The sequence below is a fragment of the Gopherus evgoodei genome, chromosome 1 (assembly GCF_007399415.2).
Source record: "Gopherus evgoodei ecotype Sinaloan lineage chromosome 1, rGopEvg1_v1.p, whole genome shotgun sequence".
Taxonomy (NCBI): Eukaryota; Metazoa; Chordata; order Testudines; family Testudinidae; genus Gopherus; species Gopherus evgoodei.
Genome location: NC_044322.1, coordinates 41,684,212 through 41,698,803, shown reverse-complemented (window position 1 = coordinate 41,698,803; position 14,592 = coordinate 41,684,212). Strand labels below are relative to the sequence as shown.

Genomic DNA, 14,592 nt, shown 5'->3' with positions numbered 1-14,592 from the left:
GTAGCGGGGCCCGAGCGGGCAGAGCCCGGGGGGACTCAGGTCCCGCCCACCCTCGCTCCACCGGGCCTAGCCCCTGCTGCAGCGCCGTGCGCTGGAGGTGGCGGCTAGCACCCCCCCGGCCTTATCGACCCCGATTCGCCTCGTTGGGGAGGAGCCCCCCCCCAGCACCCGCTGCCCATAGGCTCTTCCCTCCCCCTCTGGAGAATGGCGGGGGGTTGCTGTGTGCTCAGGCGCTTCCTCTGTGCACAGTGGCGCAGAGGGGTTTGGTGGACACATGACGCCCCCTTTCCCCTGCTACAGAGAGAAACCCCAACAATTTACCCCAAACCTCCTCAAGGGCGTCTTTCCCTCTCCCCGCCCCCGAGTCTTGGCATAGTAGTGATGCTACAGAGGTTACCCACTGATCAGGGCAGGCAGCGGCAGCAGGCTGGTGAGTGGGGCTGCAATGACTCAGGTGCCAGTGACTGGGGAAGGGAAGCTGGAGGCAAAAGGGGCCCAGCGGTGAAAATACACAGGGTCTGAAACTGCGCGGAGGGGGACAGGAGCATGACAGTAACCGGTGTGCAAAAGGGGAAAGGTTATTTACCCTCATCCCCACTAGTGGTTGCAAGTGTGGCTTCGCCTTCCATGTAACTCAGCACACGGGAGCGACCTGTGAAAGTCTGAAGAAAGCTAATTTTTGTTTCCAGTGCGGCCTCTAGTAGCTAGTCACAGTTCTCTGTTGGTAACGTAGGATGGGGCGCCTGCAAAGAGGAAAAATCCCCCCTTTTATGTATCCAGCGCTCATCCTACTGCTTCCTCCTGGTCTCCTTCGGTCTCTTCCCTCGCTCATTTCATCTCATGCCTAATATCTCCCATTCCCTAAATCCAGCTATTGCTAGACCCGCCTCAAATCCCCTTCCCATCACTCCTCCGCTCGCTTCCCCCGCACCCCACCTGCCCTTTCCTCCCCCGTTAACCTCTCCTCGCGGCTGCCCCAGTCCGCCCTGCGGGGCGCGCGTGCGGCTGGAATCAGGCGACTGGCGGGGACACCCCAGCGCCTGGCCGCTGTCGCCTCCTCCGCCGGGTCCCGCCCCGGCCCCGCTCCCATAGGCTGCGGAGCTCTCCCCGGCCCCGGCCTGGCGGCTGAGCCGCGCTGTCACTCGGGCCGCGGGACCGCCCGGGGGAGGAGGCGGCCCGCCCAGCGGAGGTGTAGCGCCGAAGTCCTTGCCCGGAGTTGGGCGCCTGTCTCTTGCCAGGAGCTCGGCGGTGACAGCGGGAGGCGGAGCAGGCCCCCGGCCGCGGGGTGAGCAGGACCCGGGAGCCGTGCGGAGTCTGGGCCGGAGAGGAGGCGGCGGCGCAAGCCGGTCGGGGTAAGTTCGCTGCTAGGCTGCGCTCTCCTAGTGCCTCGCCGCTGGGCTGCCAGTGGATCGCTGGGCGCCCCGCTCCCCCAGTGTGGCTGCGGGCTGGCTGCTGCCTCCTGGGCTCTGTAGTGTATCAGAGCTGGTGGTGACATCTCCACCCCCGGGGGCTTGTGTCAGCTGGCTGCTGCGTTAGCCTAATATCAGACCAGGGTAGTAAAAACCTCAGCTCAGGACCACAAATAGTGATTGTGCTTGAAATCTGAAGGCATGGAAATAATCTCTCCCCTTTCCTCAGTTCTCTTTCTTGTGTTTGTGAGGGAGGATCCTCTCCAATCACGGACACAGGGTGTGTTTTGGGGGACGATGTGTGGGAGTGTTGATGATGATGATTACTCACTTCTCTTCCTGGGCACGATTCTCCCAGTTCCCACTCAGCAGTAGATGGGGGTAGGGTGTTGATAATGATATCTCCTCCTCCATCCCCCATTGTGCTGTCCCTCTCTCGAAGACCATTATTCTTTATGTATGCTGTTGCATTAGTGCCCTAAGGTTCTAGTCAGGTCTAGGGCCCCCTTGTGCAGGGCACTGTGCAAACACAGAAAATGACACAGTACTTGCCTCACAGGCGCTTACTGCTTTTAGGTCCCAATCCTGAAAGTTGATCTGCTTGGATGGACTCCTGCCCCCACGTAGTGTCCTGTTGAGGTCACTGAGGCTTTGCTTGTGGTACAGGGGTCAGCCTATGCAAACGAGGTTGGATCAGGGCCTAAAACACATGCACTAAGAGGGAGAGAAGACCAGGATAAAAGTAATGAGGACATGTATTTATATAGGCTAATAATATGCATACCTCAGAACTTCTGAATTAGTTCAAAGTTTTGTTCTATATTTGTGTAAATAAGAACATCAACGATCTCCACTGTTTCTCAACCTGATCAAGGACTGGGTGGGGAGAGATACTGATTTTTCCTCCTTCTCCCCTTAGTTTTCTCTCAGCCCCTTCTCCATGTTAGGGATTTGTGGGGTGGGTGAATCTGCCTCTTACTGAGAGACAAGCAGGGTGAGAAAATATCATTTATTGCACCAACTTATGTTGGTGAGAGAGACAAGCTTCAAACTTACACAGAGCTCGTCATGGGAAACGTACTCAGAGTGTCAAAGCTAAATACAAGATGGAACAGATTGTTTAGCATAAGTAGTTAACATGGCAGATTTACTGTTTCTTGATATGTTGGTGGTGATTTCCCTCTATGCTCCTTCAAATTCTGACATACTGCATTTCCCATCACTGTCACTGGGAGATTGTGAATCCCCCTTACCTTTCATACGTTTCAGACAGAAGATTTGGATAAATCTTGCATTGCAAGCAGAGGCTGCCTAAATCTATCTGTCTGACTGTCAGCTTGACTTTGTTTTTATTATATATTTTGTATATATTCACATTTTAATTTGAATATAAATAACTTATTACCTTTGGAGGAAAAAACAAAAACAACAAACCCCACACGTTCTGAGGACAGAGAAAAGCAAAGGCAATGTCATGGTTGCAAAAACGTAATGAGAGAAGAGGGGTTACTTTGCCCCCTGTTGCTGGCTGTGCCCATATCTCATCCCTGTAGAGAGGAAATGGGGTTTCTTCCTGGTGCTTGTGATACTAAACACACTTAAAGAGAAAAATGGGTATTTTCTGGCTGGAACTGCACACTAGGTGTCTTCCAAGAACTACAACAATTCTCTTCCCAAACCTGAACTGTCGTTCTGTGCTAAAGACTGTACTTAATCCTAAATTGCATATGCGCCAAAATGGATGTGTTTGTGCTTTAGCTTATGTGCAGTAGATTGACTATTCTGTCAGATATTGAAATACATCTATTTTACTCTGATATAATTTTATGAAAGAGCACTAAGGTCTGAAAAGGAGTTGCATCCGAAGAAATGATGAGCTGTAGCTCATGAAAGCTCATGCTGAAATAAATTTGTTAGTCTCTAAGGTGCCACAAGTACTCCTGTTCTTTTTGTTGAATTATTGAGTGTGTTGGAGGAAGAAAGAACAGCCGTAAACAAGCCTCTGTTACGGGAACTGGATAAAGGTTGTGTGTTTTACAACCCTGCCAAAGAAAACCATAGATGTATATGTAAACTTTCCCTGAAGCGTGTAGAGCAGGCAGCTATTTCAGAACTTAAATGTAGATGTCTACTTTTTAAATAACACATGCTTTTTCCTTTTTTGAACTCTAGTTTTTTTTCTATCAGAAAAATAATGTAAAAGATAGGGTGGTCTTCTGCTAAGCAACTTTTCCAAGGAATACTTTAGAAATTATTCTTTATTTTAAAAAAATAGTAGTATTCAGTCAGCTAAGTGAATAACCAATTATTTTAGATGTGGCAGTGGCAAATATGACTGTCTCTTACCATGTTGCTAGTGCATGCTATTTGATTGTTTACATCTGTAGAAATCCGCTATTAAGCACTTCTGAGCTTAATTTAATTCCTTTTTTAATTATATTATATCGTGGGTTTATTTTTGTTCTTCATACAAAATTAAAACATTTGTTACAGATTAGTTCTGGTGTATGTTTGATGATAGTCTCTGAAAATAAATTCAAAATCGTAAGTACATTTGACCTTTTCTTAAAAAGAGAAGCTGTTCTGAGCTAGACTCTTCATTTCATTAAATAAACAATTTGAATGGCTGATATTTATTCCCCTTCCCAATTCTTTTGGTTTGCTGATTTTTATCCTAAGTATACAATCAGATAGCAGATCAAGGAGGCTTAGGAAGTAACATCAAATGGCTTGAAATAGTGTCCAACTCCATATCCACTTTGAAAATAAAAGATGCTAGTGCCATATGCTGCTGTGACTTTATTAAAACAAATTTCCTCAAAATGGAAACAAAGCTATAAACCATGGATCCAGTTCTGCAAGAGAAGTGAGCACCATGTTTTTGTTCTTGTTGTTGATTACAAAAATTATAGGCCATGGTACTGCAAGCTGCACTGACACCAAGGGTCTGCTCTCCCAGGAGCCTTGTTAACTTCAAAGTATTGGCATAAGGGTCCACCTACATGGAACAGTCTAAGAATCAGGGCTGTGGTGCATATAGCCTGTGTCAAACCACAACAACAAAATATATCTGTGCATATATCTATGTACTTATTTGCTGACAACAAGAAAATTTGTTAGCTTCTGATGTAAAGGAGCACCACCATCCCAGTGAAATTTAATTTACTTCAAAAGATAAGTTAAAGTAGTTTCAAGCCCTGAAGTCTCCCTGCTCACTCATATGTTGTATAATTTCATTTTTGTACTTTTTAAAATAAATCTTTATATACACCTCTACCTCGATATAACGCTATCCTCAGGAGGCAAGAAATCTTACTGCATTATAGGTGAAACTGCATTATATCGAAGTTGCTTTGATCCACTGGAGTGCGCAGGCTTCCCTTCCCCCCACCACCCCCCCGGAGCACTGCTTTACCGCGTTATATCCGAATTCGTGTTATATCGGGTTGCATTATATTGAGGTAGAGTTGTAGTTGAAATTGACAGTACAGAGGAAAGAGTGAAATTGACAATTTTATGTATAATCAAATGCACATAGCAAGAAAATAGAACAATATAGATTTTCTTATTTTAGTCTTGCACTTATAATAATAACAGGAGGTAAAACATTTTCAGACCAATGTTTTTTTCAGTTGAGAGTATCACTTTAAAACTAAAAGTGAAACATATAAAGAGAGAGTGTTTATTAGTTATTGGATTAATCTAAATTGATTTCAGGCATCAGTAAGATGTAGTTTGTTTATTAAGTGCTAACAGTTGTAACTAAAAAGAAAACTGCAGTCATTTAAAAACAAAATGTTCTCTCTTGGAGTTGTAGAAGAAAACAGAGGACATGAAATTTCTGTCAGTGATTGGTCTCTCATTTGAAAACTCTGTATTAACTTTTATTTGCAATAACAATTGGTTAATATCACATTACTGACTTGCATTCTTCTTAATTGCCTTATAGTTGACCTATAGTTACTTGTTCAGAAAGTTTATTGCCTTTTTAAAGATGAAAATTAAATCCTTTCAACTGTCATTATTTAATTATGTAACTGTTGGGTCATGATGTCTATAGTGCAATAAAGAATAATGTTGTAATGCATGCTTTTTGTGGTCCCAATTCTGGAAACAACTTATTCATGGACTTAATTTTAAACACAAGTATTTTCATTGGAGCCAATGGGCCTACTCTTGTGTTTGAAGTTAAACCTGTGCATAAATGTTTGCAGGATCCAGGCTTAACAGGAATAAATTTGGTGGAATAAACCTAATCATCCATGCTTAATACCAAAACACTTCATATTTTTCATGAAGCCTGTTTTTCGTGTAGGTGTGTGTCAAATCCAATTGGCATGCCAGCTCTAATATCTCTGTTAGCAGTATTGTTATCTTATTGATGGCAGTATGATTGCATATGTCCTGACTTCATATTTGCAGCATATTTTGCAATATTATAAACGTCACAGTTTTTCATTTTTAAAAAAGTTTTTTGATTATATGATTTTTATGTTGTAAACCATTATATTGTTTTAGATTTACATTTGCGTCAATGGATATTAATTCCATAAATAAGCCTGAAGATGTTTATTTCATGTGCCCTTTTTAGTATTTTGGATGCGGGAAAAAAGTAGAGATGAAGTCATGAGCTTCAAGGAAATACATATTGATCTAGTTAAGTTAATGTTTGTTCAGTACAAGAAGAATGTAAGAAACCATTTGTTTTGAAGATCTAAGCATTTTTCTTGTTTCTAAATGTCAACACACTCATAACCAAGTTCTAAATATATGTTTGTAGGATAGCTTATGGATTATACAGTAAAAAGTTATGGCTGTATGTGTATAATTATGCAGTCTTTCAGAGGAATGGCAGTTAGCTTGTGAGGTTTCAAAAATTAACATAATACTTTGCATTTCTGCAACATCTTCCATCCAAAGAACTTAGCAAATTTTTGCACAATTAATGAAGGAAGCCTTGCAATACCCGTTAAGCAGTTTCATTCTCACTTTTTATAAAAATGTAATTAAGTTCAGAAACTGGTCTGTATCTACTGTAGCCTCTTAAAAATTATCCAAATTTTGTTTGTACTACCATTTGGCATAGTGAAATAGGTCAGAGCAGATAATAAAGTAAAATAAAATAAATACAATGAAGCTAGAAATGATACTGCTATTCTTATATATCGTAATTTGGATCTCTGGAGCTCTACTTTTTCTGAAAAATAAACTTCTTATTTCTTTCCATTACCTTAAATAACAAAAACAAATCAGATGTTTGACTCGAATGTTAGTTGAATCTGTCTATGTATGCATTTTATGGTCCAAATACTGTAAAATACTTATATTGTATTAGTATACCTTCAGCCAGAGGTGATGCATAACTGTGCATACTGGAGGGGGGGCATAATTAAAAGGTTCTGTGGGGGCACGTGACTGCCCTCTATGTTGCCTCTGTGTCCATCCCCTGAAACTTGATATGTATGTACACAATACACAATAACAACTACCTCCTCCTTCTCCTCTCTGTCTTGTGGCTGCCCAGCCCCTTACAGAGCTTGCAGGTATCCCCTCCCTGCCTGAACTATACTCAATCAATTTAGCAAGTGTTCAAAATAAGACCAACAAAAGAGGCAACACAGTTGGGATGCACAGTCCCCCATGCGTCATCAGGGTGGGTGTTGCCAGGGTGGGATGGTGCTTGGGGCTGGCAGAGGTGTAGCGAGCGCCCTCCGTACCCTCCGACCGGAGGGGGTTCCGCAAGGAAGGGGGCCCCTGAAAGTGGCAAAAAAAATGTAAGATATAATTAGGTAAGTGACATTTATTGAAGCTATTGCATAATCCATGTCGGTTTTACTGACAAAACCGTGAAGTCATTATGATGCATCATAATGCTATTGGCTACATCAGTTGTCTGTTGGTCAGTTTCGAATTTTAGTTGGACCCATTCAAAGAATGTGTATTTGCGTTCATAATGGCGGTCGGCAGATAAATGTTATTAATTTAGTTGTTTAGTTTTTTATCGTTTCCAATGCAGAAGCGTGCTTTGTGATGTCTAAGAGAATGTATAAGAGCGGAGCTAGTAAACGAAAGGCAGCAAAAGATGCCGAGAAGGAACTTGAGAAAATTCCAAAGTTGTCAACTTATTTTGCGCTGCAATCCAACGTACAGGTACAGGCACATGAAACGGACAGCGCTAGCAGCGACGAATCGTATCCAGAAGTGCTTCAAGTGAGGTCGAAGGTGAAGCCAGTTGTTCTACCAACAAACTGTGACAGATATTCCAGCTGCTGCCGGGAAAGAAGTATCTGAATCTGAACCACTGACTGATGATCCAGGAGATTGGCTGTCCATAATATCGGACAGGCAAGTGTGTGACATTGTTGCACGTGGCCCACTGCAGCAGAATGAAAGTTACGAATTTCCATTTAACGAGGAAAGACAGAGGCTCACAAGTACTCATTGCTATCAAGCCATGGCAAATGGCGAGAAAAAAGACGTTCATGGTTAATGTACTCAGTTCAGAAAGATGCCATTTTTTGTTTTTGTTGTAAATTATTTGGCGCTGGCGACATACTGCTACGTTGTGGAACATCTGCTTGGAAAGCACTGTCAAAAAGACTTCAGCAGCATGAAACAGGCAAAGGTCATTAAGACTGTATGGTGAAATAGTTTGACCTTCGGTCAGGCATAGTAAACTGTACATCTATTGACTAACTCGAATTGCAGGCTTTTCTGAAAGAAAACATTTCTCCAGAAATCTCTATCAAACGCTTGGTTGATGTCGTTATTTTCTTGTCCGAAAGAAACTTGACATTTCGAGGAAGTAATGAAAAGCTCGGCGATCCTTCGAATGGCAACTTTTTGGGACTGTTTGAATTGCTTGCAAAGTATGATACTGTCCTCAGCGAACTTTTACAGAGGATTAAGAAGGCAGAGACACATGTTCAGTACCTCAGTCCACAGATCCAAAATGAGCTGATTCAACTTGTTGCCGGTAACATTCAAGAGGCCAACATAGCACAGCTTAAAAAAGCAAAATATTATTCAGTTATTTTGGACTGTACTCCCGACGTGTCACATGAAGAACAGATGTCTGTGGTGTTACGCTTTGTTGAATGCAACGGTGAAGATGGTGTCAATATTCGTGAAGCGTTCGTTGGTTTTCTTAATGTTCATGTTACAACTGGCGAGGGCTTATTGGAAGCGTTTCTTGAAAAAGCAAACAACTTAGGAATAGACATTGCTGACATGAGAGGCCAAGCTTATGATAACGGTGCAAATATGAGAGGAAAGAATAAAGGAGTTCAAGCCCGCATGCTAGAAATAAATGTCCGTGCCTTGTATGTACCATGTGGAGTTCACACTTGGAATCTTGTGATCTCAGACGCGGCAAAGTCATCGAAATATGCCGTTGACTTTTTCGGTCTGATTAACAGAATATACGTTATCTTTTCTTCTTCATCTTCGTGTTGGGATATACTTCAAGAACATATGCCAATATCTGTTAAAGGGTTATCGGACACTCGTTGGGAGTTGAGAATTGATGCTGTGAAGCCATTGCATTATCATCTTGAAGAATTGTGCAATGCTTTGTCATCTTTGCGAGAATATGCGCTCGAAAAGAAAGATGGCAATACAGCAACAGAAGCCGGTGCGCTTTTAGACCATGTTACTACGTGGCCTTTTGTTCTGACTGTGTACACGTGGTCCGATATACTATTTCACATCAATAAAACCAGCAAATTAATTCAGTCACCAGATGTGTCAATTGACGTACTGCGTCTGCAGGCAGAAGTTGGTGCTACAATGAAGTTTTTGGAAGACTATCGAAATACAGGATATAACTCTGTGGTCACAAATGCACGTGAAATAGCAGAGCATATGGGTATTGAGCAGGTATTTCCAGAAACCAGGGTGCGATGTAAGAAGAGAATGTTTAATTACGAATGTGCTGATGATTCGAGTCATCTTTCTGCCGAAGAAAAATTCAAATCGCAGTTCTTTCTTGTTCTCACTGATCAGGCCATATCTTCTGTTTTGTCGCGATTTGACCAACTCGTGGAGTGGTATAAGTTGTTTGGATTTCTGTACAACACTAACAACCTGAAGCAGTGTCACAGAGAAAATGAACTGGAGAATCACAGCAAAAATTTTGAAAGAAAAATGGGAGACATTGATGCCAACTAACTCATAATGGAATTGAATCGTTTTATTTATGTCATCGAGAAAGAGAGAGGACTTGTCACGGCAAACAATTTTTTAACGTACATATACAAGAACAGCCTTCAGGAGATATATCCGAATCCTTGCATTTGCATCAGAATTCTTCTGACCACACCAGTTACTGTTGCTGGTGCTGAAAGGAGCTTCAGCAGAATGAAACTGATCAAGAATATCCTGCGCTCAACCATGACAGATGACAGGCTTTCTGCACTTGCAGTTATCTCAATCGAAAACAAGATTGCCAGATCTCTGGACTATGACGCATTGATTAACCAATTTGCGGAGAACAAGGCTCGAAAGAAGCGCTTTGTGTAAATACGGAATACATGTACACTGTAGGCCTATGTATACATAATATGAACCCTGTATATTGTATAAAATAAATACCACATTCCAGTTTCTGCATTGTAAGGGGCCCCGGACATATGTTCAGAGGGGGCCACGTTCTTTGTTGCTACGGCACAGTCCCCCATGCGTCCTCAGGGTGGGTGTTGCCAGGGTGGGATGGTGCTTGGGGCTGGATCGTCTCAGTTAACAAAAAGTTGGAGAATTATCAGTCATTTTTTATTGGAAGTGGGAATATGACACTCCCAAATCTCCTTCTCCTTGATAGGCACGTTGGAGGCTGCTGGAGTTTCAATGCACCCCCCTGCTGCTGGGTTGTATTGAAGCATCAGGGTACACCCCCTTTTTCCCACTCTCTCCGCCCCCCAGCCTGCTCTCTTGCTCACCCCCGAGGCTCTTAGGCTGGATGCGGCTCCACCTGAGCTGCCTGGCACTGAGCACCATGTCACCAGTCCTCTTCCCAGTCTCGAAAATGCCACTCTGACTCACCTCAGTAGGCAGTCTGCAAAGCAGGCAGCAAGAAGTGCTGGGACTCTAGCAGCAGGGAAGGAGAAAGAGCCCCAGGTAGCTGGGGTTGCTCAGCCTTCAGCCAACCATCCTGCTGCTTTCTCCCTCCCCATGCTGCAAGGACACATGGTGAGTGCCACTGCCAGAGGGAGCTGCTGCCTCCTCGCTGCTGGGCATTCCGGCAAGAGGCAGCCTGAGAAATGTCCCCCCCCCCATCTCCTCCCATATGCCATCTGCCTTCAACCATCTTTTCCCTCTTCATTTAAAAAGAAGAGTGAAAGCCTATTAGAACTCCAGGGTTGAAATCACTCTGATAGATCTTTTATTTAAATTATATTCTTAATCCCTAGGTCAACATCCCAAATTTACATGGCAAATATATTCTTCAGGATGCAGTTTAAAAATAAGTGCCCAATTCAGAGAACAGAAATTGTAACAATAACTAAGTCACGGTATCCTGTTTAGATGGGAAGCTGGAAATGTCTTAGGTCAGGAAACAGGCTAACGTTAAGTGAGAGGATATCCATCCTCCTATTTGCACATTTGATATTTGTTGTCCAGTGGATGAAGATGGCTTAATTTGGGTAGGAAAGATAGACAATTAACTGTTTCCGCTTCCACCCATTCCTTTAGAGAAGAAAGAAATTATATTTCGTTGCAGAGGTTTGGGAACACTTAACTAATGATAGATAGAGTAGACAAATATTTATGTAAGAACTATTGGCTGTGGTGCGAAAATCATGGTGACTGGTGAGGCACATATTCATTTCATAATTAGGTACCATTTTTAAAAGGTCTTAAATCTTAGGTACAAACAGTGATAAATATCAGAAAATAAAAAGGATGTTAAGAAAATGTGACGCTTATGATGTACTTATACCTACCAATATATGTATTGGATTAAAACACAACTGAAAAGAAGTGTGTGCAGGAAGCGAGGAGAACAAAATAGTTGGAGAAAGGTAAGGGATAACTTTCAATTTTTCCTGTCTGGGGTGGTATAGTTCTCTCAAATATTCTTTTTTGTGTAGCTGTTGGGGAAAAATGATTGGTGCTCCCCACAGTTGTGCATCAAAGCACAGAGAGAAATATTTCTTTAAGAGCATATAAGTATTATTGAAATATTTTATGGTTTTGCTAACTCTTCTAGTGATAGCTGTGAGAATATGAAACTGTAGTGCATTATTTTCCAAGATCTTTCACAGGTCCAATGGAAATTATGTCAGGAAGTCTGTATTATTCATCTCTTTTTACTGCTTGATCAGAAGATGATGCTGGAAAAAGAACAATTGCCATCAGTAACTGCAATGAGGTTCAAGCCAGTATTCCTTATCTCTTCCATTTTTGCAACCTCTTTTGGTATTGCTCTGGTTGCTTCTGAACTAATATATGTAGAACACGCTACTTCCGCTTGAATGCAGGATACGCAACCCCAGAGCTCTTTGTTATGAACAATATCCCCTTTAAAACTTATGGCAGAAGACTACTGCAGTCAAAAGACTCCAAATTCTATCTTTTGTGGTTTTCTTTGCTATTTAAGAATGAGTGTGAACACTAAATTATCAGGCGGCATTGAGGTGCATATGTAGCCGCAGAGCTTTCCTAAGCAATAGAGGTAGATGTAAATAAAGGCAAAACTGTAGTTACTTTGAAAGATGAAATGCATGGAGAATTTTTCTGATCTGTAAGTGAAATATTGTTATCTAACATCTGTAGGTGTATTTTGTTCTGGTTACGCTTTAGCTGCCAACCCCAAGTAATTGCCATTTTCTTGTTCCAAAGTAAGTTCTCTCTGGTTATGTCTACACTGCAATTAGATACCCGTGGCTAGCCTATGCCAGGTGACATGGGCTAAGGGGCTGTTTGACTACAGTGTAGACATTTGTGCTTGGTCTGCAGCCCAAGCTCTGGGACCCTCTCACCCTGCAGGGTCCCAGAGCTTGGGCTCTAGCCCAATCCCGAATGGCTATACTGCAGTTAAATAGCCCCTTAGCCTGAGTCCCTTAGCTGTAGTCAGCTGACACGGGCCAGCTGTGCATTTTTAATTGCACTGTAGACATACTGACTATTTCTCAGTCAAGCAGTTCAAGTATGTTTTGAATCCAGTGCAGGTGGTTCTTGCTGCTTGTTTCACTTGGTGTGCAGAGCAATACTTTGAAAAACCCTTTTGTATTTTGATATTTTTTTCCAAATAACATACCAGATAGTGACTTTCGCAGCCAAGGAATAGATTCTTAAAGGTGACTGATCTGTAGTGGTAGGTTATACAGTAAATCAGATTTCAAGGAGGACGTACGGGCTGTGGGTAATTGTACATGACTATGGATAGTCAGGCTTGGCAAAACTAACTTTTTAAAAAAATAATTTCAACAGATCATATCAATGTTTATTTTAAAGCATTTTCTTAATTTTTTTTATCAATTTAAATTTTCACAGTTGCAGGAAATTATGGGGGGATCAGTCAATACTAATCACAGTAGACACTGAGTTTCAAAAAGCTAAGGCTTTATAATTGTTAAAATATTATGTCCATATCACATGTCAAAATGTATAAAATAAATATCCTCAAATCAAACTAATAAGTTCTCAAGCAGCATTCTTCTTATTTTGCCTATCTGTAAATTTCTGTAACACTGATGGAAATATTTTTTCTGTTGGTATGTGTGTGGATGACTAAATCAATGTTTACTGACAGACACCAGTAAAAAGAACTAATCCTTCCAAACCTATGAATAGTGCACTGTGAATCTACAGTATATCACTCACATAAGTAGGGACCGTGTTAGGTTTTTCCTACTCAGTTGGAGAAAAATCAAAGTAACAGCTGTTGAAATATGAGAACTTGTGCGGCTGGTTCTTTATGTTCATTTTGAATTTAATGCATATTTATCTACTCCCCTCTTTTCCCTGTCCTTTTTTGGTATGTCTCCATAGCAATGAAAAGCCCACATACGGCCCATGCCAGCCGACTTGGGCTCTCATGGCTTGGGAAGCGGGGCTGTTCATTGCTGTGTAGACTTCCGGGCTAGGACTGAAGCTGGAGCTCTGGGACCCAAACCCAGGAAGTTTAGACTTGAAATTAGACGAAGGTTTCTAACCATTAGAGGAGTGAAGTTCTGGAACAGCCTTCCAAGAGGAGTAGTGGGGGCAAAAGACGTATCTGGCTTTAAGACTAAGCTTGATATGTTTGTGGAGGGAATGGTATGATGGGATAGCCTAATTTTGGCAATTAATTTAGCAATTGATCATTGATTATCAGCAGGTAAGTATGCCCAGTGGTCTGTGAAGAGATGTTAGATGGGTTGGGATCTGAATTACTATAGAGAATTCTTTCCTGGGTGCGGGCTGGTGAGTCTTGCCCACATGCTCAGGATTTAACTGATAGCCATATTTGGGGTCAGGAAGGAATTTTCCTCCAGGGTAGATTGGCAACGGCCCTGTAGGTTTTTCGCCTTCTTCTGCAGCATGGGGCACGGGTCATTTGCTGGAGGGTTCTCTGCAGCTTGAGGTCTTCAAACCACAATTTGAGGACTTCAATAACTCAGACTTAGGTTAGGGGTTTGTTATAGAAGTGGATCGGTGAGATTTTGTGGCCTGCGTTGTGCAGGAGGTCAGACTAGATGGTCATAATGGTCCCTTCTGACCTTAAAGTCTATGAGTCTAAGTCCACACAGCAATGAAACAGCCCCATGAGCCCGATTTGACTGGCATGGGGCAGCTGCAGGTTTCTTTTTGCTCTGTAGACATACCCTCTGTGACAGAATATTACCCTGTGTTAACACCCTACACATTATTGTAATAAACTTTGTATGAAGGATGTCTTCTAAGTTATGTGAAAACTTATAATTTGCTGCTCAGTAATACCATGGCAAAATGCACATAGCATCATTATATGCGAAGTTATAAACATAAACTGACTAAAAGTGTGTTTTCTAGATAAGTCTGGCGAGTGGCCAAACCAGTTCCTCAGAGACAAAGGGTAAGATAATGCCTCAGCCAGATGTAAACAAGGCTGATGGGCCATTACCTGCTAAATGGCCATTCTTTGGCAGGAAAGGGGGCAGGGGCAAAAATCTATATCTTAGCACAGAAACAGCACAGTGTTTCCTTCCTTCCTTCCTTTCAC

At 42.3% G+C, this 14,592-nt stretch overlaps 1 protein-coding gene across 7 annotated transcripts in view; it reads left to right on the top strand.

Annotated features, from left to right (window-relative positions):
* The first annotated feature begins 8 nt into the window (after positions 1–8).
* The window catches only part of LNX2 (ligand of numb-protein X 2), a 110,981-nt gene continuing 96,397 nt past the window's right edge, over positions 9–14,592 (top strand). For 3 of the 7 annotated variants that reach the window (XM_030562598.1, XM_030562592.1, XM_030562586.1), the window contains exons 1-2: positions 1,161–1,352; positions 3,903–3,953. The gene's annotated coding sequence lies outside the window, so the exon portion shown is untranslated. Of the gene's footprint in view, positions 431–1,160; positions 1,353–3,902; positions 3,954–14,592 lie in introns of those variants that run through there. The other 4 variants (XM_030562615.1, XM_030562621.1, XM_030562582.1 and 1 more) reach the window with 2 other exon arrangements.